The sequence below is a fragment of the Loxodonta africana genome, chromosome 11, assembly GCF_030014295.1.
Source record: "Loxodonta africana isolate mLoxAfr1 chromosome 11, mLoxAfr1.hap2, whole genome shotgun sequence".
Lineage (NCBI taxonomy): Eukaryota > Metazoa > Chordata > Mammalia > Proboscidea > Elephantidae > Loxodonta > Loxodonta africana.
The window spans coordinates 82,636-109,015 of record NC_087352.1 but is presented as its reverse complement, the minus strand read 5'-3'; the positions used below and the strand labels follow the sequence as shown (position 1 = coordinate 109,015).

The 26,380-nt window shown below is 43.8% G+C and overlaps 1 long non-coding RNA gene across 1 annotated transcript; it reads left to right on the top strand.

Moving 5' to 3' along the window:
• Positions 1–89: 89 nt before the first annotated feature.
• Positions 90–23,016, top strand: LOC100659490 (uncharacterized). Its single transcript, XR_010323266.1, has 3 exons — positions 90–203; positions 13,795–21,932; positions 22,575–23,016. It is a non-coding gene; the product is annotated as an uncharacterized LOC100659490 (long non-coding RNA).
• Positions 23,017–26,380: the final 3,364 nt, after the last annotated feature.

The window sequence follows — 26,380 nt, the reverse complement described above, 5'->3', positions numbered from 1 at the left end:
GTGGAAGAATTATACGTCAAGTGAACAGCAGTCTAACTCGAAAAACCAGAAGAGTCATTCCCCTTCAATCAATTCCCAGACTTGAGCCAGTTTACAGACACACAACCCCCAGAATGAAGGAGAGCCCGGGACCCCTGGAGGAAGCGTTACCGGAAAAGGTGGATTCAGCTGCCTGCTGCAAGCCAGTAGTGAGGTAGGAGGAGGTAAGCAGCAAGAGGGCTTTATTGAACTCCGTGTTCAAGAGGCAGAGGAAGTAAAATTCTCCCAGATTCTGTCTGCCTCAAGAGGGTACAAGAGGGCTTTACAGGGAGAGGATCCAGGTTTAGAAATTTCCCGGAATGCTAATTCTTCTTTGAGGGGGACGTAATGACGAAGTGACTTATTGTTGACGAAGTGACTTATTGTTGACGTCTTGCAGGCCTCTTCACGCCATCCTGATTTCCTTCACAAGATGAGTCCGGGTTTTGCTCAATTATCTCGGGTCCTGATGGTATCGCTCATTGTTTTTGTCACCTCGGAGAGAAACATGGTTTAATCAACAACAACAAAATCTTGATTACCCTGTTTTTCTGCAATGGAATTTGTTTTTCTACAAAGGAACAATCATGAGACAGATTCCAGAGCAAATAATCAACGTTTTCAAAGACTAAAGATTTTAATCACAGCTTACACAGCTAACCTAGAAAATACATCCTCTCTTATTTTAATACGAAACACTATAGAAAATGTATTTTCTCTACTCCAATCCCCTCTTTTTCTGAAGGTTTCTCAATCTTGGGAAACAGGGCACCACTCAATCTGGCTGCTTCCTGCTGAAGAGGGGCATGAAGTCAGGGAATGTTTATTTAGGGTTGGTGTTGGAAGTAGAGTTAGTACGAAAGGCAATAGTGTTTAATTGAATCAGATGGTGAGCATCTCTTTGGTTGACGGGAGAATTCCCATGGCCAATTAGGGCAAATATATTTCCTGCCTTTAAGGTGGTCTGAGTTCCTTTGGCACAGATTTTTAGAAAACACGGAACAACAAATACATACTGTTAAAATATTCCAGATCTAATCCCACAGTCCACTGGGCCGTGCTATGGGATTTGTCCATTCAGCAACTTTATAGATTGCTTTTAATCTGATGTCCACTTCTTCCGAAGTGTTAATTCAGGTACAAGTCTTATTCATTATGGCACAAACACCGCCTGATTTTCCCAATAGGAAGTCCAATGCAATTCTGTTGTCTAAGACCACTTCTTCCAGGGAATTTAAGGAGGCTTGCTGGGCCTTCAGGGCTCTTTCTGTACCCATGGCTAACAAATGGATTGTATCTGAAAGGTTTTCAACAGCCATTTCCATATGGTACATCCCTAGTCTAGGGTTTATGGTCTTCAGAAACCACCAACCAAAACCAGTTTCTTTTAACACCGGGTTATAACTGTCATTCCGGGTTTCTAACGTAACGGGATCTACAGAGAAAACATCTCGCTTTTTTCTTGATGGATGTGGAATGCTGGTGACGGAATGAACTTGGGTGGGAAAGATTAGGAACCCTAAGGTGCGTTGACCCATGAAGTGGATCCCATTTAAGCATTGGATGGCCCAAGTCCAGGGCAAGTTAGATGAGTTGGGCGACTCGCTATTGGGGTATGGCTTACCTCCACATGGAAAAGTATAACCTGGCAGGGCAGATAAAGACAAATCTTCATTCAGGACATCTAGGCTTGAATTAAAACATAACAAATAAGGATAGACGAGAGAGTCGTTGCATGAAGAGAGGAGCTGAAAATTTGCTGATCTATTTGTATTTGGCGTGCTAGGGACTTAAATTCTCAATTTCTTTTTTCACTGTGGTTTTATAGATTATGGAGGAAAAAAACAAGGGCTGGAAAAAGGATATTGCACTAATCTTGGCCTTATAGGTGCTTGGGGAGCATGGTGTGTTAACACACCCTCAGACATAATTTTATTGTAGTCAAAAACCAGATCAGCCATAGGACCTGGGGGGGGTACCAGATCGTGGGAAATGGTGGGACACCCAGCAGTCACTGAGATTCCCTCCTTTAGCCACAGCTTGGGACATGGTAACTAGACCATTAGATGACCAGTCCCAGCCATCTGGAAGGTGAGATGATTCTTTTCTTCCAATAACCACACAAGTCCCCTGTCCCCGGCTGATTTCAACATCCATGGGGGATCCTTTCCTAAATTTCACACAGAAATATGTCCCTGTATTAGATAGAGTAACATTCTGGATAATAATAGAAAAATCACGATTTTTAGACTGAATAATGTCTGTCATGGGGGAAGCTTGAGGAAAATCCCCAGTCACATTTAAAATGATTACTTATCTACTTGAATTAATATCTACCATCCCACTCCCACTGCCGTCAAGCCGATTGCAACTCAAACCCTGGTGGCGTAGTGGTTAAGTGCTACAGCTGCTAACCAAGAGGTCAGCAGTTCAAATCCACCAGGCACTCCTTGGAAACTCTATGGGGCACTTCTACTCTGTCCTATAGGGTCACTATGAGTTGGATATCTACCATATTCATAACTATTTCTATTTGTTGCCTTTGTTCTTTGTTCCTTTTTAATTTCAATTTTTTTATCTCCTCTTTTTTTTTTTTTTTTTTTTTGCCTTCTTGGCCTTTAATTAGGCAATTTGTATGATTCCTTTTTTTTTTTTTTGTCCTCTCGGAATATAATATATACTTTAACAATATTTTTAGTGGTTGCCCTAGAATTTACAAATTACATTTGCAATTAATCTAAGTCCACATTCAAATAACAGAGCACCATTTCTTGATTGGTACATGAGCCTTTTGACAGACAGTTCCAATTTCTCCCTCTACCAAGTTTTTGAACTACCAGTTCAATCTCTTCACTTGTTATGGGTCTGTTGAGATTTTCTATTTCTTCTTGAGACAATTTACATAGTTTATGTATTTTTAGGAATATGTCCATTTCGTCCATTTCCTCTGAGTTATCTAATTTGTTGTTATACAATCGTTCATAGTATTCTCTTCTAATCCTTTTTATTTGCATAGGGCTGGGAGTAATGTTCTCATTTTCATTTCTGATTTTAACTATTTACATCTTCTCTCTTTTTTGCTTTTTCAATCTAGCTAAATATTTCTCAGTTTTATCAATATTACCAAAACACCAACTTGTGGTTCCATCGATTCTCTCTATTGTTTTCCTATTTATCTTAGCACCGGTGTTTGTTACTTCATTGCTTCTGGTAGCATTGAGCTTCGTTTACTCTTCTTTGTCTAATCCCTCCAGCTGCAAAGTTAGCTTATTGATTTGAGGGATTTCTTTTTTAACGTAGGCATTCATCGTTATAAATTTCCCTCTGACCACTGCCTTCACTGCATCCCATAAGTTTTCGTATATTGTGCTTTCATTTTCATTCATCTCTAAGTATTTTCTGATCTCCCTTTTGATTTGATTAATACGGTGTTATTCAATTTCCACATATTTTTGTAATTTCGAGCTTTCCTTCTGTTACTGATTTCTAGTTTCATTGCACTGTGGTTGGAGAAGATATTTTGTTATTTCGATCATTTTAAATGTATTGACACGTGTAGAGTGACCTAGCGTATGGTATCTCCTTGAGAATGATTCATGTGCACTGGAGAAGAACGTTTATTGTGCTGTTATTGGGTGGAGTAGTCTACAGACGTCTGGTAAGTATGTTTTATGTTGATTTATGTTGTACTTCAAACCCACTGTTTCCTTAATGATGTTCTGTGTAGGTGCTATAGCCATTATTGAAAGTGTTGTATTAAAGTCTCCTGCTACTATTGTAGAAGTATTTTTCCCTGTAATTCTGTCTCTGTTTGCTTCATGTATTTTAGGGCTATGATGTTAGATCCGTATGTATTTACACTTGTTACCTCTTCTTGATGATTTGGCCATTTTATTACTATATAATGCCCTGCTTTGACTCAACATCTGTTGTTGTTAGGTGGTGTCGAGTGTCTTCCAACCCACAGTGACCCTATGTACAACAGAACAAAATGCTTCCCAGTCCTGCACCGTCCTCATAATTCTTGCTATGCTTGAGCCCGTTGTTGCAGCCACTGTTAGTCCCTTTCATTCATGGTATCCTTCTTTTTCATTGGTCCTCTACACTTCCAAGCATGACGTCCTTCTCCATGGATTGGTCCCTCCTTATAACATGTCCAAAGTGTGTGAGACAAAGTCTTGCCATCCTCACTTCTAAAGAGAATTCTGGCTGTACTTCTTTCAAGATAGGTTTGTTCCTTCTTCTGGAAGTCCATGGTATATTGTACATTCTTGACCCAACGCATAATTCGAATGCTTCAAATCTTCTTTTATCTTCCTTATTCTTTGTCCAGCTTTCACATGCATATGAGAGAATTGAAAATACCATGGCTTCTCCAGGCACACCTCAGTCCTCAGACGGACATCTTTGCTTTTCAACACTTTAAGGAGGTCTTTTGCAGCAGATTTGCCTAATGCAATACTTCATTTGATTTGTTGATTGCTGCTTCCTTCTGAGGGCTTGATTGTGGATCCAAGTAAAATGAAATTCTTGACCAGTTCAATATTTTTACCATTCATCATGATGTTACTTATTGATGCAGTTGTGAGGATTTTTGTGTTCTTGATGGTGAGGTGCAATCCATACTGAGGGCTGTAGTCTTTCATTTTTATCAGCCAGTACTTCAAGTCCTTTTCACTTTCAGCAAGCAAGGTTGTGTCATCTGAACATCACAGGTTGTTAGGCTTCCCCTAATCCTGATGCCATATTTTTCTTCATATGGCCAAGATTCTCAGATTATCTTCTCAGCGTATAGAGTGAATAAGTATGAAGAAAGAATACAGTCCTGATGCACACCTTTTCCAATTTTAAACCATGCAGTATCCCCTTGTTCTGTTCAAATGACTGACTTTTGGTCTATGTATAGGTTCTGCATGAGCACAATTAAGTATTCTGGAATTTCCTTTCCTCACAATGTTATCCACAATTTGTTATCATCCACACAGTTGAATGCCTTTGTATGTCAATTAAACGCAGGTAAACATCTGTTATGGATTGAATTGTGGCCCCAAAATGTGTGTCAACTTCCATAGGCCATGATTCCCAGTATCTTATGTTTTGTAAATCCTAACCCCCATGATGTTAATGAGGAAACATTAGAGGCAGTTATGCTAATGAGGCAGGATGCAATTTGCAGGATTAGAGTGTATCCTGAGTCAATTTCTTTTGGGATATAAAAGAGAGAAATGAAGAGAGAGAAAGAGGGACCTCATACCATTATGAAAGAAAAGCTGGGAATAGAGTGTGTCCTTTTGACCTGGGGTCCCTGGTTGAGAAACTCCTAGACCAGGGGAAGATTGATGATGATGATCTCCCTCCAGAACCAAGAGAGAGTGAAAGCCTTCTCCTGGAGCTGGTGCCCTGAGTCGAGACTTCCAGCCTCCTGAACTGTGAGAAAAATGGGAATTCCAGAACACTTAATTGCGTTCATGTAGAACCTGTATAAAGACCAAGAGGCAGTCCTTGGAACAGAACAAGGGCATGCTGTATAGTTTAAAATTAGGAAAGGTATGCATCAGGGTTGTATCTTTTCACCATGCTTATTCATTCTCTATGCTGGGCAAATAACACTATATGAAGAAAAAGGTGGCATCAAGACTGATGGAAGACTCATTAACAACCTTGATGTGCAGATGACACAATGTTGCTTGCTGAAAGTGAAGAGGACTTGAAGCTCTTATTGATGAAGATCAAAGACTACAGCCTTCAGTATGGATTACGACTTAAAGAAAACACAAATCCTCACAACTGGGCCAATAAGCAACATAATGACAAATGGAGTAAAAATTGAAGTTGTCAAGGATTTCGTTTTACTTGGATCCACAATCAACGACGTCAGAAGCAGCAGCCAAGAAACCAAAGGATGCACTGCACTGGGCAAATCCGCTGCAAAAGACCTCTTTAAAGTGTTGAAAAGCAAAGATATCACTTTAAGGACTGAGGTCTGCCTGACCCAAGCCATGGTGTTTCCATGTGCAACCTGGACAATGAATAAAGAAATCCAAAGAAGAATTGATGCATTTGAATTATGGTGTTGGCAAAGAATGTTGACTATACCATGGACTGCCAGAAGAACGAACAAGTCTGTCTTGGAAGAAGTAAAACCAGAATGCTCCTTAGAAGCAAGGGTGGCAAGACTTCGTCTCACATATGTTGGGCATTTTATCAGGAGGGACCAGTCCCTGGAGAAGGACATTATGCTTGGTAAAATGAAAAAAAATAATAATAAATAAAAGGTCAGTGAAAAAGAGCAAGTCCCTCAATGAGATGGATTGACACAGTGGCTGCAACAAAATGTTGAAGCATAACAAAGTTTGTGAGGATGGCGCAGGACCAGGTAGTGTTTTGTTCTGTTGTACATAGGGGCGCTATGAGTTGGAACCGACTGAATGGCACCTAGCAATAACAACCCCTCAAAATGTCAACGGTCCCTGAAGGGAGGCAGTGGGTCAGGGATGAGGCATCCTTCAGCAGGGAAGATGTAGGCCCCCTGGGTGGCCATTGTGTAGAAGGTCTGGGCATTTGCTTATAGCTCCCCCTGGAGCTGGGCAAACCATGGAAGCTCCTCCTACATCAGCAGGACCTATGCCTGCTGGGCCCTCACCTGGGCCACATCCTGGTAGATGGCCTGGGGCAGAGCCCACAGGGAATTCACTTGGCTTCTCTAAAGGGGCAGCAGCTAGTGTCCTGTGGACGAGGCTTGGGTCAGCTTGCTGTGCCTGGGGTAAGTTTCAAGTGTCCCCTGTGGCAGGCACTCCGGGTCTCATCTCTAGAGTTATGACCATTTTCTTCCTTCTTTTCGGAAGTAACCAGAGAGACTCCTGTGGAGAAAGCAGCTACTAAGGAAAAATTTGGCAGTTTGTACCCACCCAGAGGCATTTTGGATAAAAGGACTGGTGTTCTGCTTCCAAAAAAGTCACAGCCTTGAAACCCTATGGAGCTCAGCTCTACTTTTTACACGAGGAAGGTCACTAAGCCCTGGAATCAACTGAATAGCAACGGGCTGTTGTTTTTCTTTTCTTTTTTTTTTTGTTTGTCCCCAAAATAAAAGCCAACCAAAGATGCATGACTCTATATCCCCACCTCCACCTCTCCCTCCAGCCTCCTTACAAACAGCCCAAGTCCCTACCGCACCTCTGGGTGCCGCTGTCACTTGACTGGGAAGAGAGTATCTTGCCTTTTCCTTCAGAAGGTTCCTCCTCCTTATATGAGCTCCTTTCTTTAAAGGAGTTAGGATGGAAGGAGGCCTGGTTAGCAGGGTGCTGGGAGGAGGGACCACGGGGGCCTAGGTCTTTGGTTTCCATCTCCATCTTGAAGCCCAAGTGAAAGCTCCTCCCTCTCAGAAGTTCAGGACAAAATGCTGGCAGGATGGATGGTCCTGGCTTTTTTTGGCCTCTCAGGTGGGTGTGGCTCCCCGCTATGGGCTGAGAAGATTCCTCCCTTGGCCAGTTCATCAGAACCTCAGCTGGGCTGAGTTAGGGAGTCTTCGTTCGTGGTCATCCTGGGGACCTAGAGGTAGATAAGACAGGGTCCTGTTACAGTGTCAAAAAAGAGGAGATAGAATTGCAGTGACAAATAAATGGAAAAAACCGAGAACAGTAGGTGTTGAGGAGGTTGTGGAGAAAAAGAAACTTCATCCAGTGCTTATGGGAATGGAAAATGGGACAGCCGCTGTGGAGGACGGAGGCTACTCAGGGTGAGAAAAACACAGAGTCCAGTGCGTCTGCACAAGTAAATACAGGTAGTCCCTGAGTTACCACGGGCTCAGGTTCACAACTCTGTCCTAAGTCTGCTCTGAGGTGACGGGAATACTTCCTTTTTTTTTTTTTTTTTAGTTTTCATTATTATTGCCTTTTATTACCAATATCTTTATATAGCCAATCTTTGTCTTTGGGGGTTATAAACAGTACATGTAAACTTACAGATATATTTTAATACGTACATAAAAAATACACAAATCGTAAAACTATCCAAACGATGAAGAACAGTAGGGCAGCGCCTACGACATTTTGTCAGTAGCAGAAAACACTCCACTTGTGGAAGGTTCTGGGTCATCTGGTTTATTTCCAATGCTGTTTCTAGTCATAAATTTACTGAGCTGTCTGTATGGTCTTTTTTTCTTCGTATATTTCATGGTAATATCTCACTGCTTCCAGAATCTACCTATCAACTTTAGCTAAGTGATCGTCGTTTGGGTCCAGGGTTTCAAGCAACTGAAGACCCTGATTTAGTTTAGAAACCCTCGATCTATTCATTTGTGTGTAAAAATTTTGATAATTTCTCTCCATCCTAATTCCTCATTATTTATTTCTTCTTCAGCATTTCTTTTGTTTTCAAAATCCAGAAAGTACTTGTTATAGATTGAATTGCGACCCCCTCCCCAAATAAGTGTCAAATTTGCTAGGCCATGATTCCCAGAGTTGTGTGGTTGTCCTCCATTTTGTGATCTGATGTTATTATACGAGGTATTGTAAATCCTGCCCTCTATGATGTTAATGAGGCAGGATTAAAGGCAATTACGTTAATGAGGCACGACTTAACTTATGGGATTAGGTTGTATGTTGAGTCAATCTCATTTGACCTGGGATCCCTGATCTGAGAAACTCTTAGACCTATTAGAAGATTGATGAAAATGACCTTCCCCCAGAGCTGACAGAAACAGAAAATCTTCTCCTGGAGTTGGTTTCCTGTATTTAGATTTCTAGCCTCCTGAACTGTGAGGGAGTAAATTTCTGTTACAGCTACCCACTTGTGGTATTCCCGTCACAGCAGCACTAGATAAGTGAGACAGTCCTGATCTGTCAATTCCCCTTCTTGGTGATCTGTGAGCTGTTCCACATCAGCTGTATCAAGTTCTAAACTCAGCGCTCTCACCAGAGGGATGCTTTTTTTCACAGATCTCTTAAATCATGCTATCCTGATCACATGCTTGGAACCTGTTCTCCTAACTCCACCAAACTCATTATCACAAGCACTCAACTTATTTGGAAATAACTATGCTAATCATGAAAATTTCTCCATGACTCGTGGGCAGCAGATTTAATGACTGATTAATTTCTGAATTACAGTCCTAAAGGTCACAAAAATCAGACTTCATTACTGCCTGGGACAAACAACCACATTGTGTGAGGATTGTCCTAAAACACATTAGAAGCAGCTAGAGATTGGAGGAGGACCTTCATTCCTTCTCCACAAGCTTAATGCCTCAGGAACTATTCCTCTTCCTGTGTGGCTTTCCTCAGAAGAAAGGCTTGGCAATCTAATTCCAAAAAATCAGCCATTTAAAACTCTGCGAAACAGAGATCTACTCTGACACACATGGGGCCACCAGCAACCAGAATCGACTGCACGGTAATTGCTTCTTAAGCTCTCCCCTGTGCTTCCCGTGCGTCTAGCACTGTGCTAAGTGCTGTGCATGAGTTCCTTTCTCTAATTCTCACAGCAACCTTGTTGTTGCTGCTGTTAGGTGCTGTGGAGTGGGTTCCGACTCCTGGCGACTGTATGTACAACAGAAGGAAACACTATCCGGTCCTGTGCCATTCATCCAATCGTTGCTATTTCTGAGTCCATTGTTACAGCCGCTGTATCAATCCGTCTCTTCGAGGGTCTTCCTCTTTTTCGCCGGCCCTCTACCTCACCAAGCATAATGTCTTTCTCCACAAACTGAACCCTTCTGATAACATGTCCAAAGTACTTGAGATGAGGTCTTGCCATCCTGGCATACAAGGGGAATTTGGCTTTACTTCTTCAGACGTGTTCCTTTTTCTGGCAGTCCGTGTTATAGTCAATGCTCTTTGCGAACACCACGATTCAAATGAATCAGTTCTCCTTCAGTCTTCCTTATACATTGTCCAGGTTGCACGTGCATGTGAGGTGACTGAAAATATCATGGCTTGGGACAGGCAGGTGCACGTTAGTCCTCAAAGTGACATCTTTGCTTTTCAATACCTTAAAGACATCTTTTACAGCAGACTTTCCCAGCAGAATACGTCATCTTGTTTCCTGACTGCTGCTTCCATGGGTGTAAATGGTGACTCCAAGTAAGATGAAATCCTTGGCAACTTCGATATTTTCTCCGTTTGTCATGATGTTGCTTATTGGTCCAGTTGTGAGGTTTTTTGCTTTCTTTATATTGAGATGCAATTTATACTGAAGGCTATAGTCTTTGATATTGATCAGTAAGTGCTTCCAGTCCTCTTTGCTTGCAGCAAGCAAGGTTGTGTTATCTGTATATCGCAGGTTTTAAAGGAGTCTTCCTCCAATACTGGTGCTTCATTCTTCATATAGTCCAGCTTCTCAGATTGTTGGCTCAGCATACAGATTGAAGAAGTATAGTGAAAGGATACAACCCTGACGCACACCTTTCCTGACTTTAAACCACGCAGTATCCCCTTGTTCTGTTCCAACGACTACCTCTTGTTCTAAGGACAGGTTCCGCATGAGCACGATTAAGTGTTTTGGAATTCCTATTCTTCGCAATGTTATCCATAATTTCTTATGATCTACACAAGTCGAAAGCCTTTGTATAGTCAATGAAACACAGGTAAATATCTTTTGGTACTCTCTGCTTTCAGTTAAGATCCATCTGACATCAGGAATGATATCCCTAGTTCCATGTCCTCTTCTGAATCTGGCTTGAAATTCTGCCAGTTCCCTGTCAATGTACTGCTTCAATCACTTCTGAATGATCTTCAGCAAAATTTTTCATGTGTGAGATATTAATGATATTGTTTGATAATTTCTGCATTCTGTTGGGTCACCTTCCTTTAGAATGGGCACAAATATGGAAATCTTCTAGTTGATCAGCCAGGAAACTGTCTTCTAAATTTCTTGACATACATGACTGAGCACCTCCAGCTCTGCAATGGTGATCATAGGAATGAGCAAAAACCACTTGATCTCTGTCCTCTTCCTCGAAGGCCACCTGGACCAGATGCCTGAAAATCCCCTTGAGGGCTCTCTTGATAACTAATTTCTTACTTTGGAGTCCAACTTGACATACTTCTTCTTGGCTAAGAGTGGAAAAGTGGTCGATTCAAAGACAGGGAGAAACAGCACTTGGCCTCTGTAGAGCTGCTCACAGGAGACCCTTTTCTCAAGAAAGTCACCTCAGAAGATTCCTTTACTTGCTCTGTAAGAGGATCAAGCAAAGAAAAGTTCTGCTACATCTGTGCTGTAAGAAGCTGGAGTTTGTTGATATGCCACTCCTACATATTAGGAAGATCCTGAAAATGATGTCACTGAACTGTATCCAAGAGGCGGAAGTGAATGGTTCCTAGGACCTGTTCATCCTGGTCATGCCCATTCCTTCCCGGGACAGGGAACATCTGAGGCTGTCATTGGACGAACTAGGCTTGAATAGGGGCTACTGTGATGGTTAAAGTTGTGTGTCAACTTAGCTAGGCAACGTTTCTCAGTGGTTTGGTAGTTAGGATGTAGTTTGGCAGTCATGTGATAATGTAACCACCTCCATAATGAGATTTAATAAAGTTCAGTCACCTCCATGATGAGGTCTGCTATGAGCAGCTAATCAGTAGAAAGGATTAACTTTTCGGTAGTGGCCTGCCTCCATTATATACTTGGATGTTCCAGCAAGGCTTTCTTCACTCTGGATTCTGCATCTAGCTCCTCTCCAACTAGATAGAGGCTTGAACCAGCTGCCTTCAGTCTTACCTGCTGTTCATGGATTTGTTGGCCTTTAGGGCCCTTGATCCATCTGCCCATTGTCTTATCATTGGATCTTGGATTCCTGGCCTCCGTAGCCACTGACCAGTGATCTGACCTGCCAATTTTGGGTTCGTCAGCCCCTGCAGCTACATGAATCAGGAGAAGACTCCAGCCTGATGTCTAACCCATGAACTTGGGAATTGCCAGCCCCTAAATTTTTTTTTTTTTTTTTAAATAGCAAGATGAAAAAGGGAGGAGTATGACCAGAAAGGCCTATAAAGGTTTCTGAAGGACCTAGAACCTGGACCATTGGAGTCATCACCCCGGCTCTCCCTGAGGTCTCAACAGACCCACCCTGCAAATCACAGATCAGAATTCTTTTTGGAGCAGATTTATCAGCAAGAACGGCTGGGCTCATCCAACTTCTTGGACCTTGCAAACCAGAGCCTGTTGCAGGACGAGGCCTTGGCCATCACTGCTCTGGAACCACTGCTCACGGAGCTCTTCCTGCCCTTGTTCATAGCGGCTGTGACTGGGAGACACAGCCAGACACTGACTGCAATGGTGCAGGCCTGGCCCTTCACCCACCTCCCCCTGGGAGCTCTGATGAAGGCTCAGCAGCCTCACCGGGACATCTTAAAAGCTGCATTGGATAGGCTCCATGTCCTGCTTGCCCAGAAGGTTTGCCTCAGGAGGTCGAAACTGAAAGTGCTGGATTTATGAGTGAACGCTAATACCAGGTTCTGAAACATATGGTCTGGAAACGGGGCCAGGGACTGTGTGTGCTCATTTGAGGAAGGAGAGGCCACTGAGCCCAAGACTAACAAGTGAAGGATGCAGGATTCAAGGATGGTGGAGAAGCAACTGTTGCCCCCTGTGGAGGTACTCATAGAAGACCTGTGTTTCAAGAAAGCTTCCCAGAATGAATCCTCACCTTCCTCGTTAAGAGGGTCAAGCAGAGAAAATGTCTGCAACCCCTGTGCTGTAGGAAGCTGGAGTTTGTTGATATGCCACTCATATATATTAGGAAGATCCCGAAAACCGTACAGCTGGACTGTGTCCAGGAGGTGAAAGTGATTGGCACCTGGGACCTATTCACCCTGGCCACGTTTCTCCTCACCTGGACCAGATGGCTAGCCTGAACAGACTCTGTCTCTCTCGCATCATTAATTATTTCATTCCCTGGGTGGCGGAGGAAGTGGAGATGTTAGTTGCCCAATTCACCCCTCATTTGCTCAGTCTGCACCAGCTGGACTCTGTCTTCTTCCTGGTAGGCCACTCAGACCAGGTGCTCAGGTATCTGAAGACCCGTTGAAGACCCTCTCCATAACTAATTGCTTGCTCTTGGAGTTCAACTTGACATACCTGTCCTCGTACCAGAGCACCAACCACATAAAGTACCTAAATTTCAGTGATGTCAGCCTGATCTGCCTAAGTCCAGAGTTCCTGCAAGTTTTGCTGGAGAGATCCTCACTGAACCTCCACTGCCTGGAAATAGATGGGTGTGGGATCACGGACTACCAGCTCACCACCATCTTGCCTGCCCTGGGCCACTGCTCCCAACTCACCACCTTCAGCTTCCGTGTTAACCCAGTCTCCATGGCAGCCCTGGGAAGCCTGCACACACCCCTGCTGAGCAAGTTCAGACTGGGACTATTTCCCATGCTTCTGGAGTGTTATGTATGCATCCAAGGTACTCTTAACCTGGGGAATCTTCAAGGGTATCTGGCAGAGGTGAGGCTGATACTGCAGCAGGTAGGGTGCCCCAATTCAGTCTCATTGTTCAGTGATAGCACCTGTACCTATAATGTAATTATCTTCTCTTATGACCTGATGTAATCAATTTACATTTTCTAATGTGTTGTAAATCCTAACCTCTGCCTGTGGTTATAATCCCATTTGTGAATGGGTTGTGTTTGTTATGTTCAGGAGGCAGGTTTAGGTTATGTTAATGGGATACTGGTTATGTTTGTTATGTTAATGAGGCAGGATTAGGGTGGGATGCATCTTAAGTCACCACCCTTACTGAAGTCATGCTCATTGATTCAGTCACCCCATTTGTCTTTCAAGAGATAACATGAGAAAGAAGCAAGCGGAGAGAGGAAGGACCTAACTACCACCAAGAAAGAAGTACTGGGAGAGGATCACATCCCTTTGAACCCAGGGTTCCTGCGCTGAGAACCTCCCAGACCCAGGGAGTGTTACCTGGGCATCCAAAGTACTCTCCCCCTGGGGAATCTTCAAGGGAACCTGTCGGACCTGAAGCTGATACTGCAGGAGTTAGGGTGGCCCAACTCAACTTTGTTCAGTGGCAGCACCTGGAAGTATGATATAAGTTGTGTAAAATAGCATCCCTTTTGTAGTCTGTTGTAATTGTACTCCATTTTGTGATGTCTTGTAGATTCCTGTAATGGGATCCCTGGTGTCTCAGTGCTTAAAGCACTTGGCTAACCCAAAAAGATCAGCAGGTGTGGCGGTCTGCTTCTATAAAGATTTACAGCCTTGAAATCCCATGTTTTTCAGCTTGATGAGTGAAATCTACATGTCACTGTTATTTGCTTCTCATCCTTTGTGTAAAAACCAAGTCAAGGAATGCTCTATGCTTATTGGTCATATGCATTTATTCTGTAGTTAACTGTTGGCTTGTATTCTTTGCCTAATTTTAAACTTTCTTCAGTTTTATAGATTTCAGTTTATCCTATTTCATTGTAGAGTGTTAAATCTACATAGATATTGTTACTGGTTTTGCCTAATGTTATAGTTTTTCTTTTATGTATTGAATCCCAATTTTCTATTTGCATTTTACACTGGGAGTGTGGGTCTTTCACCATATAGATATATATATGATTTTTATGAAGGAAAAATAAATTAAAACAAGTTAGATATTGTTTTGTATTTTGCCTTTTAATTTCCTTAAAATATAATTGTTCCTGGTGGTTCAAAGGATTTGAGCTCACCCAGAAGCTCCACATAGCCAAGAAGAACCTATACAGCAATTCTGCTCTGAAACACGTGTGGTCACCATGAGACAGAATCGAATGGACAGCAGTAGTTTTTTCTCTCTGTCTGCTTTTCTCTTTATTCCCCCCTCTTTTTTTGCTTAGTTCCTTCCTTCTCTCTGTTCCTCTGCTCACTCTATCTCTCCCTCTCTCTACGTATCCTTTGCTTTGCCTTCTTCACCTCCTTTCTCCTCCTTTCCCTTTGGATTCCTCCCTGACTCAATTTCGAGTCACAGCAACCCCGTGTGACAGAGTAGAACTGCCCCATAGGGTTTTGTTGGCTGTAATCTTTACAGAAGCAGATCACAAGATCTTTCTTCTGTGGAGCCGCTCGCTGGGTGGGTAAGAACTGTCAACCTTTTGGTTAGCCGTCATGTGCTTAACATTTGTGCCACCACGACTTCTTACCATTCGCTAAATAACTTCTCTTTTGCCACAGAATTTTTCTTCCATTCTTATCATAAATTCTCACGTGGAGTTCAGTTTGTCTCTGGACCTCCCAATCTGTTTATTGATTTATTTGCCTTTCTCTGCTACCAAAATCTTTGAATTATTCTCACTACACTTTAATATCTTGGCAGGTCTAGTGATGTTTAGAAGATCTCTGGCTAAATTTATGAGGTAATGTTTCCCAACTGTGGTTTGGTACACCCAGGATATGCTAAAAGCTTGGGAGTGGGCAAAGGATCTGAATAGACATTTCTCCAAAGAAGATACATAAGAGGTCAATGTGCACATGAAAAGATGCTTGACATCATTAGCTGTCAAGGAAATGCAAATCAAAACCACAGGGAGATACCACCTCACTAGGATGCCTAGAATCCAAAAGTCAGATAATAACAAGTGTAGGCAAGGATGTGGAAGCAGTAGTCAGGAAATCAAATGATTTATTGCATTGGGCTAATCTGTTGCAAAAGACCTACTACTCCGTGTCTCACTGGCCCCGGGCCCCAACACCTCAAGTAGAGAAGGCATTTGTCTTCCCTATTGCCATTTGGCAGGTAAGGAAACCAAGTTTCTTAGGCTTCAAAGAGTCAGATCTTCACCAGCTTGATTCCAAAGTGTGGGGCTGCTGTTCAGCAGTGCCAGTGGAATGGGATCAGATCCACTGCCGAAAGCTAAGGGAGTGGGGCTGCCACACCAAAGGGGCTGAAGAAGGGGCTCTGCCAGGGCTGAGGGGGTAGGATTGCCGCTCAGACAGACTAGGAGAATGGGGCTCCACAAATCCAAAGGAACAGAGTTCTGTTCCAGTCCTGAAAGGCAGAGCTGAGGCCCAGAACCAAGGGGCCTCCACTCTGAATCCAGAGAGTGTGGCCAACACCCAGAGCCTAGAGGGCAGGGCCATTAGCTAAATGTTCTCCTCAGAGAACAGAGGATTATTTTCCAGTGTTGAGAGTTAATACAATGTGTTCTGCTGACTTGCTTGGTGCCTGTTGTCCCTTCTTTCCCTCCAATTTCTCACATTTCTAACGGAAATGTCTACCTTCTGTTGGAAGAAGATAACTTGAATTCTAGGTTGCACAGACGAAGAAGAATTTTGCCCCAGGTTGGAATTTGGACTTGGAGTTAATTTAAGACTTTTGGAATGATATGATAGGGTGAATGTGTTTTACATATGGCAAGGACATGAATTTTGGGAGACCAAAGGGTGGAATGCTGTGGATTAGACTGTGTCCCCAAAAATGTGTATTCAGTTGGCTAGGCCATGATTTCCAGTATTGTGTGGCTGCCCACCATTTTGTGATCTGAAGTGATTCACTTGTGTGCTGTAAATCTTAACTTCTATGATGTTGAAGCAGTTTAGAGGCAGTTATGTTAATGAGGCAGGACTCAATCTACAGGATTAGGTTGTGTCTTGAGTTAATCTCTTTTGAGATGTAAAAGACAGAAGTGAGCAGGAAGACAGGTGGATGTCTTAAGACCAAGAAAGGAGCATGTCTTTTGGTCCTGTGTTCCTAGAGCACAGAACACTGAAGAAAAGGACCTTCACCCAGAGCCTACTGAGAAAGAAAGCCTTCCCCTGAAACTGGCACCCTGAATTCAGATTTCTAGCCTCCTACACTGTGAAGGAATAAATTTGTTTGTTAAAGCCATCCAAGTGTGGTATTTCTGTTATACCAGCAGTAGATAATGAAGACACTAAGCTACTGGAAACCAGGACACCTAGCTCTAGGGAATTTCAGAGCTAAAGCCTTGCTAGGGAGCCTCTTTTAAAAGCCCAGCACCTCAGAGTCCTCTGGTCAAAGGCACTGCCTCATTGTTCAAGGACCCCGGCCTTGGGCAGGGCTTTCTGCCTGGGCACAAACTCATAGGGACAACTTAGAATACAGCACCCAGCAGACCATTAATACCATGGACGGTTGGTATTTGCGAAACGTTAAAAAACACACTCACAGTGCCAGACCCAGGGTGAAATTGCTGGGGGTGCAGAAAACAAACCTCTGCAGGCTCCAGAAAAGGACTGATTGGGAAGGGTCCGTGTCATCCTCTACACGTGACATAATGCTCATCTCTTGGCCAATCCAGATGAGGCTCCAGGTGAGCCCTGAGACCATAATGGGCACACACACTCCTACTTTGTGCCTGACCTGAGAATGGAAACCCCAAAACCTCATTCTTTCACTCGTTTAACAGTTATCATTGTAACACTGTGTAAATTATTATTTCTATTTTGACAAGGCTATGAAGGAAGGGTGCATGGTCTGGAGAGAGTTTATAATAGGCTTCCTCCAACCTGGATAATCAGGGATGGCTCTTTGCAGAAGTGACATTTAAGCTGAGACCCAAAGAATGCCTAGGAATTACTTAGGTGAAAGGACAAGGAATGAGGAGGGGAGAGTGGGGAGGGCATCCCAGCAGAAGGGACAGCCTGAACAAAGAGCCAGGGTGGGGAGGAGCATAGAGTTTGGCAGAGCTGATGTCCCTCTTGATTTCAGTGCTATGAGTCTTTTGTCACACCCAGAGAGCAGGGACGAGAGAAGGTGGCCTCAGTGCACTGTTGGTTCCTATGAGCTCAGACCTCTACCCCAGAAGCTGTGGATAACTGCTGCTTCCTTCATCCCGTGTGGACAGTGGTGGCTAGTAGCATAAGCTGTCTGAGCCTGCCCACTAGGCTTCCTGGGGGTCCTGTAGACATTGCCCCATATGTCGCTTGCTCCCTGCATCAATCTAACTGAGGGCTCTCACTGACCACAGCTAATTCTTTTCTGCAGAATATAAAGTCTCTAAACCAATCCTATACTGCAGTGAGAATGAATAACCCATGACTACGTACAATGATACAAATGAATCTTGAAAAGAGTTTTGAGCAAAGAAACCAGGCACAAAAGACATACTGTATGATTCCATTTGTATAAAATGCAAAAACTGACAGGGTACTTGGGACTTTAATTCCCACCTTCCTTTGGCACTACAGTTATACAGACTGGAGAGGAAAAAAGAAGGGATGGAGAAAGGGTACTGCGCTAATCTAAGGGCGAGGTGCCATTATAGGTGCTCGGGGGCATGGTGAGTTAACACACACTCAGATATAATTTTATCATAATCTAAAACCAGGGCAGCCATAGGATTTAGGGGGGCACCAGATAGTGGCAAATGGTGGCACACCCAGCAATTGCTGAGATTTCCTCCTCAGCCACAGCTTGGGACATGGTAACTAGGCTATTAGATGACCAGTCCCATCTATGTGGGAGGTGAGATGGTTCCTTTTTCCCAATTGTAATCACATGGGTCCCTTTTCCCCAGCGATTTCAACATCTGAGTGGTATCCTTTCTTATATTTCACACAGAAATACGTGCCTGTATTGGATAGAGAACCATTCTGGATAATAATAGAAAAATCACGATTTTTAGACTAAGTAGTGTTTGCCATGGGGGAAGCTTGAGGAAAAACACCAGCTGCTTCCCAAACTAGAGACTGCCCTCCTCCTAGGGATTCTTAAGTCCACTTAATAGGACCTACAAGGGTTAAAAAAGAGAACACAAGGAAGAGTCAGGGTATCTCCTACATGTAAACTCAAGGTGCCTCCAGACTGGAGGATTGTCAGACCCTGGCTTAACCCTTTTTGGGTCGAGGCAGGCCTGACCTGGTACAGAAAAAGAATAAGGATTAGAATCATGTTTGAGTCTTTGAGAATCTCTACTTTAAGCCCTGAACCGGGATGCATGTATGCAAGGATTCCTCAGTCTCTTTGCTAGGTTCTTCCTGAGGAGGTGGGGCTGCCTTCACTCTAGTATGATGCACCCAAGCAGTCGCTCCGGCCAGCTTCACAGACGAATGAGTAGTTAGAAGGACCTCATACAATCCCAGCCAGATGGGGGCCAGTTTATCTTCAGGATGCTGATTTTCTGAACCGTTAACAGGACCCAATCTCCTGGCTTGAACCTATGGAGAGGCACATCAGAAGCGAAGGACAAATGAGAAGAAGCATATTTGTTACTGGTATTTATAACTGCTCCTAAGCATCGGACCCAATCTTTCTTTTCACCTTCTATCATGACTGAGGTGGGGAAAGTTGACCGTTTCAGGAATGGTCTCCCATATATAAGTTCATAAGGACTCAACTTAAGTCCGCTTCGAGGGGCCACCTGAATCCTAAGCAGGGCAATTGGTAATACCTGTAGCCAGGTGGAGTGGGTTTCTTGGCAAAGGTTGGCAAGAGTCTCTTTCAAAGTATGGTTCATCTTTTCAGTCTTTCCAGTAGATTTTGCTCTCCATGCCGAGTGTAGTTTCCAGTTAATGTCTAAAGCCTTACTAAGTTCTTGATTCACCTGGACCACAAAGGCTCCCTCACTGTCGCTCTGAATTGAGAGTGGCAAGCCAAATCGGGAAATAATTTCTTTAAGTAATGTCTTAGTCACTTCTTGAGCTTGTTCAGTCCTACAAGGGAGAGCCTCTACCCACCCAGAGTATGTGTCCACAAAGACCAGCAAATACCTGAAGTTTCCAGCTGCTTGAGGCGTCACCGTAAAATCCACTTGCCAATCTTCACCCATGCTCATCCCTTGATGTTGGATCCCTGGCTCCACTGGGTGAGGTACTGTCTTTGGATTGTTTTTAGCACACAGTGGACATCTTTTAGTGACCTCACATACTGTCTTAAGAATCTTTGGTCCTGCAGCTATTCGTTGGATCCATTCGAGACTTGCGTCCCTCCCACAATGAGTGCTTTCATGCAGAGTTGATATTACGTTACACAGTTGGTTTTATGGTAACAATGTTTTCCCTTCAGAATTAGTCAGCCAACTAGAGCCTGGCAAAGATTGAAATCCCCATCCCTTCTCCCTATTTAAATCTTGGGGGGTATATGACGGCTGGAGGAACTCATCAAGGTTCAAATGGGGAGTCAGGGCTAACTCCTGTCCCGTCTCTCCCCATTCTTTTAAGGCTGCCCTTTTTTGCTTCCATATCAGCTTTTCAATTTCCAACGGCCTCAAAGGATTGCCCCTTTCAATGTCCTGGGCAACATACCACTGCTACCTGGAGAGGGTCATGAACGGCTTCTAGGAGCTCAAGGATCTCAGACACATTTTTTATTTCTTTATTAGCGGCTGTCAGGAGTTATCTCTCTTTCCATAAGGCCCTGTAGGAATGTAGAACTAAATGGGCATACCTGCTGTCCGTGTAAATGATCACTCGCCTCCCTTTTCCCATACGGAGAGCCTGACTGAGAGCTAGGAGCTCAGCCTTCTGGGCCGAAGTTCATTTAGGCAAGGGGACAGCCTCCAAGATGTTTGTCAGGGTTACCACTGCATATCCTGTTACTCGACGTCCTTCATGCATAAAGCTGTTTCCATCTGTGAATATTTCAATGTCAGTATCCTGCAGTACATCAGACAAGTCATGTCCGCTTGAATAGACTTCTTCAATGACTTCCACACAGTCATGTATCGGCGTGTCTTCAGATATTGGCAACAACGTAGCGGGGTTTAAAGAGGAGGCAGCCTTTAAAACAACATTAGAGTTATCCAACAGGATGGCCTGGTATCGTCTCATGCGGCCTGCCGTAAACCAGAACCCCCCTTTTTGTTCTAAGAGAGGAAGAACTGCATGCGGGGTATTTACAGTCAGCTTTTGGTCGAGTGTGAATTTTTCAGCGTCTTGGAGCAAGTCACAAGTTGCGGCTACCGCCTGCAAGCACGGTGGCCATCCCCTAGCCACGGTGTCCAATCCTTTGAGAAATATGCCACAGGGCACCGAGCCAAGCCCAAAATCTGAGCCAGGACTCCCACAGCAATCCTCTGCCTCTCATGCACAAACAGTTCAAAGGGCTTTTGCAAATCAGGCAATTCTAATGCTGAGGCCATCATCAATTTGTATTTAATTTTTTCAAAGGCTTGCTGATATTCTTTAGTCCACACTGAAGGTTCCTTCTCTTCCTCTTTCAGGGCTTTATAAAGGGGTTTTGCCAAGACTCCAAACCCGGGAATCCAGATTCAACAGAATCCAGACATTCCCAGGAATCCTCTTAGCTGTCTCTTAGAGACTGGGACTGCCATCCGCATGATAGCCTCTCTTCCATCTGGGAGGAGGTCTCGCTGTCCTTGAGAAATCTGGAATCCCAGGTATTTAACTTGTGGGAGAGAAATCTGGGCCTTCTTCTCGGATACCCGGTATCCACACTCTGCCAAGTGATTCAAAACCAAGACAGTATTTTGAAAGGAGTCTTCTTTAATTTCACTGGCCACCAAAATGTGATCCACATATTGTAAAACTAACCCTCGATTCAATTTTAATAACCTCAAATCCTTTGCCAAAATTTCTGCAAAAATAGTGGGAGAATTTTTAAATCCCTGGACTAGAACTTGCCATGTAAGATGTTGTTTCGGCCCAGTAGCTACATCAGTCCATTCAAAAGCAAATAGTTGCTGGGGTCAGGGTGCAATGGGATGCAAAAGAACGCGTCTTTCAAATTCAACACTGAAAACCATTTACACTGGCTGGGTATGGTAACAAGGAGGGTGTAGGGATTTGGGACCACTGAATCTATATCTTCTACAATTTGGTTAATTTTCCTCAGATCCTGTACCAATCGGTATTCTTTTGTTCCTGGTTTCACTACCGGCAAGATGGCGGTATTATAGGGAGACCTATAATACCTTAAAAAAACAGTGGCTATGTATCGATGTACCAAGGGTGTTCTGCCTTCTAAAGCTCCTTTGTGAAGCGGATACTGTTTCTGATGGACAACTGGGGCTCCGGGCTTTAAGGTAATCTTTACCAGTTTGGCTGACTTCACTCGCCTGGGCAGTTCCAATCCCCAGGCTTCCGGGTTCATTCTCACTCTTATATAGAGAGGGATTTCTCCAGGGGGTGTTGTTCCTTCACTGAGGAGGGCCGCTTGAAAAGCGCATGCAGTCTCTGGGGGAATCTGAATTAAGAGTCGGGAGGGCCCAAAAGATATCTGAGCCCCAAGCTTTGACAAAATATCTCTCCCTATGAGGGAAACTGGACATTCGGGCACGTATAAGAATTCATGGTAAAAGAGTTCATTTCCGACTTCACATCTAACAGATTGTAGGAAGGGGCGAGTACTCAGTTTTCCAGTAATGCCGACTACCGGTGTGGTTCGCGGGCTAAGAGGCGATTCAGCCATATTTCATACCAAGAAAGTTGCTCCTGTGTCCAAGATAAAAACTATGGGGCGTCCTCCCACCTTAAGAGTCTCCTGGGACAGGAACATGGTTTAATCAACAAAAAAAGATCTTGATTAGGTTGTTTTTGTTACAATGGAAGAATCGTGAGACAGATTCTGGAGCAAGTAATCAACCTTTCACAGGCTAGAGATTTAATCACAGTTTATACAGTTATACTAGTACACACACAAAAAAACTATATTTTCTCTGCTTCAGCACCACCAAGGAGGCGACCTAAGCCAAAAGGCACTTTTAGAGAAACAAAAGGAAAAAAGGTTCCTGCGAAGAATGATAATTTTCGTCCACTAGATGGCAGCCTCGTCACGCTCCAAAATGTTCAAACTGTGACTGGAATCCGGAAACAAAAGACAGAAAGTTCAAAGGACACACTGAAAATGTAACCCTTTCAGGGTTTGGCGAAAACCCATCAGGGGCTTTGCCCTGCGCTCTTTCGGATCCGAGACCCCAAAACTCCACGGCAAACAGCTGTTCAAAGTTTAATTAGCCAAGAGAAAAGAAAGAAAGATGAGCAGGACCACCCTTCACAAGATGGAGCCACTAGGTGGCACTCTGGGAACGCAATTGGAAACCCAACGTTCCAACAGGCTTCCGAGGACAGTAAAGGTGGAACGCGAAGTCCAACAAGCTTACAGGCTGATTCCACAGCGAAGGAGAAAGAGAAAAAAAAGCGAGAGCAGAGAAATGACTTCGGTTAATCTCCACAAAAGCTGCACCGAAATAGTTCGGGGCTAGATTCTCAACAGAGCCACGGGGAAATGCACAGTTTGCTTTTCGGGAGCACTTTTTTTTTTTTACCCCCAGACAGCCAGAAGGGTCCGAAGAAGCTGCAGGGAGGGGCACACAAAGGGGCCCTTGGTGCCAGAGTCCCGTGTTTCAGGTCTTCGGGTCTCCGGGGGAAGGGTAACTCCAAAAACCCTGCCGATTAACTACGCCAAAATGTTGGAGAGAAAAGGCTTTCCAGCTCCCTTAAGGTAAAATCGAAAGAGATTTATTGTAGCCGAGACGTGGCATTGGGAGATCGCAAAGTCTCAGGCTGACCTTCCGGAATCTCAGGGGAAGAAGGCAAATCAGGAGTAATTATAGTGCTGAAGGGGGAGAATAAAATTACAGTTTTTCTCACTGGTTCACAGTAACGAAGGTCAATCAAAGGCGTGACAAGTAAAGCACAATCGTTGTCATTATTGCTCACGTGAGTACACTGACTGGCTACAAGACATAATTGAAAGACAGGAGGTCAAGGGGGTTTCACGTTGATTACAAAGCAGCCACAGGACGGATATTCTCAAGACTGGTTGGTTAACAATCACGTTGCTCAGAATGTTAGCTCTCCAGATGAGAATGGAATCGAGGAGTTTCCGTGATCTCTCACTTTGCTGGGCATGTCAGAAACCTGAGGAGGCTGATACCAAAAGTTTGCCTTAAGTGTTCACATTCTCTAGCCTGATCCGCAGAGAAACTCATTTCCTTCATGGTGATGGGTTGGTTCCTAGGGAAGGAAGGTAGAACCTGGGGGAAAGCTTACCTGGAGCTGCCAGACAGCCAACGCCAAACCTAAGGTGAAAGACTACATTGAGCGCTTAGAGTTACTTTAGTCTCTTTAGAGACGGATCAGATGCCTGTTTTTATTTTCTATTCCTAAATAGCCTTTTTTTTTTTTTTCTAATCAGTCATTTGTACTGACTTCCTTTCTCCAACAGTTTCCTCAAGGTGCATGCCTTGGAAGTAGATGTTTAAGTTCTTACTTACTTGTCTGGAAATGCCTTGATTGCCCTCACATTTTGCCTGGGTTAGAATTCTACTTTAAATCAGAATTTGAAAGCATTACATTATAATCTTTTCCTAGCTAATTTGCTGCTGCAAAGGCTCTGGTGATGTTTTCTGTTTGTTTGTATTGTTGAAGAATAAAATCCCACACTCTATTAGGAGTGAAAGAAAATGAGTTTTATTGAGGAATAGCAAGGCCATCACCAAATAGCAGCTCCCACCTGAAGGGATTACTTCATGTTTGACTGCTAAACCACCCTCCCCAGGAAAACTATTAGCCCCTCAGACCCCCATCTGCTGAGATTAACCCAGTTGTGTCTGAAGAGCCTTTGTCTCAGTCGTCCACTAGGGTGATGTCTGAGTCATTGCCTGGGACATCCCTTAAGGCAGATGTCTTACAAGACATTGCTGAATGTTCTCCAGACACATTCCCAACATTAATGGTTGTTTCTAGGCCTGTAACTAGACTGAAGTCCCTGCCATCCTCAAAGGTAAGGCACAAAATGTGATCCAGGGGGAGGTACACTGCACTCCAAAAGAAAAAGAACTGCTTGGCTTTTCTAATACATACAAACAAAAGCCTGGGGACTATGTGTGGGAATTGCTATTACGGGTGTGGGATAATGGTGCAAGGAACCATAAAGTTGCATCAGCCTGAGTTCATTGATATGGGTCCACTAAGCACAGATCCTTCATCCAATGTTTCAGCTAGAGAGCTTAGGAAAGGATTTAATAGTTTATGTGACTGATTCAGTGAGGCACAGCTTAAGTGGTGGCCCACACTAAACCCAGCTGAAGTGCCAGACCCCCCTTGATTTCACAGTAGAAGAAGGTATCCAAAGGCTTAGGGAAACTGGCAGATTAGAGTGGATTTATCGGGTTAGACCCACAGACCCACACATGGAATGCCCAGAGGACACACCTTTTACCACAATGGTGAGGAATAAATTTGTGAAGGGAGCCCCAGCATCCTTGAAGACTGCTGTGATTGTTATTTTATATAAGTCAGATCTCACAGTGGTAGATGCCCTAACTGAATTAAGATACCAAACTACAATGGGGCTGATTGGACCCCATGGTGTTAGGGGCCATGTGGGTAACTCAATTGACAAAAACAAGGTAGATGTGTTTCACATAATGGACAGTGGAGTCAAAGCAGTAATAAGAGTAGCCTGACTCCTATGGACTCATGGCATTGGCTACTTAGTCATGGTGTCCCTAGGAGTGAAATAGATGGGAAGTCTATCAAGCAGTTCCTTGATCTGTACAAGTGGAAGAATTATAGGTCAAGTGAACAGCAGCCTAACTCAAATCACAACAGAATACAGAGCCACGGCCCTTCAATCAGTTCCCAGACTTGAGCCAGTTTACAGACCTACAACCCCCTGAATGAAGGAGAGGCCGGCACCCCTTGAGGAAGGACCTCACTGCACTGCCAAATATTTATGCTGTTAATCTTCCTCCCAGTCTTCCCCAAAGCAATCTTCGACCTTTTATTAGAGTGACTGTTCATTGGGGAAACGAAAATGATCAGATTTTTGGTGAATTACTGGATACTGCCTCTGAACTGACACTGAATCCAGGAGACCCTAGATGTCACTGTGGCCCATCAGCCAGAAAGGGGGTGTATGGAAGTCAGGTTCTTAATGGAGTCTTAGCTCTGGTTCCTTTCACAGTGGATTCAGTGGATCCCTGAATCCATCACGTAGTGATTTCCCCAGTTTCTAAATACATAATAGGAATTGGAAGACACAGCAACTTGCAGAACTACCTTTGTGGATTCCAGACAAGTGGAGTAAGGGCTATTATGGTAGGAAAAGCCAAGGGGAAGCCATTAGAACTGCCTATCTAGGAAAATAGTAAACCAAAAGCAGTACCGCATTCCTGGAGGAATTATAGAGATAACTGCCACCATCAGGGACTTAAAGGATGCAGGGTGATGATTCCCCCAGTTCAACTCATCTACTTTTGTTTTTGTTGTTAGGTGCTCTCCAGTGGATTCTGACTCATAGCACCCCTTTGTGTAGATGGAAACACTGCCGATCCTGCGCCATCCTCAGAAAGGCTGCTATGCTTGAGACTAGTATTGCACTCAGTGTGTCAACCCATCTTCTGGAAGGTCTTCCTCTTTTTCACTGACCCTTTACTTTACCAAGCAAGATGTCCTTCTCGAGGTACCAGTGCCTCCTGATAACATGTCCAAAGTACGTAAGAAAATCTCACCATCTTTGCTTCTA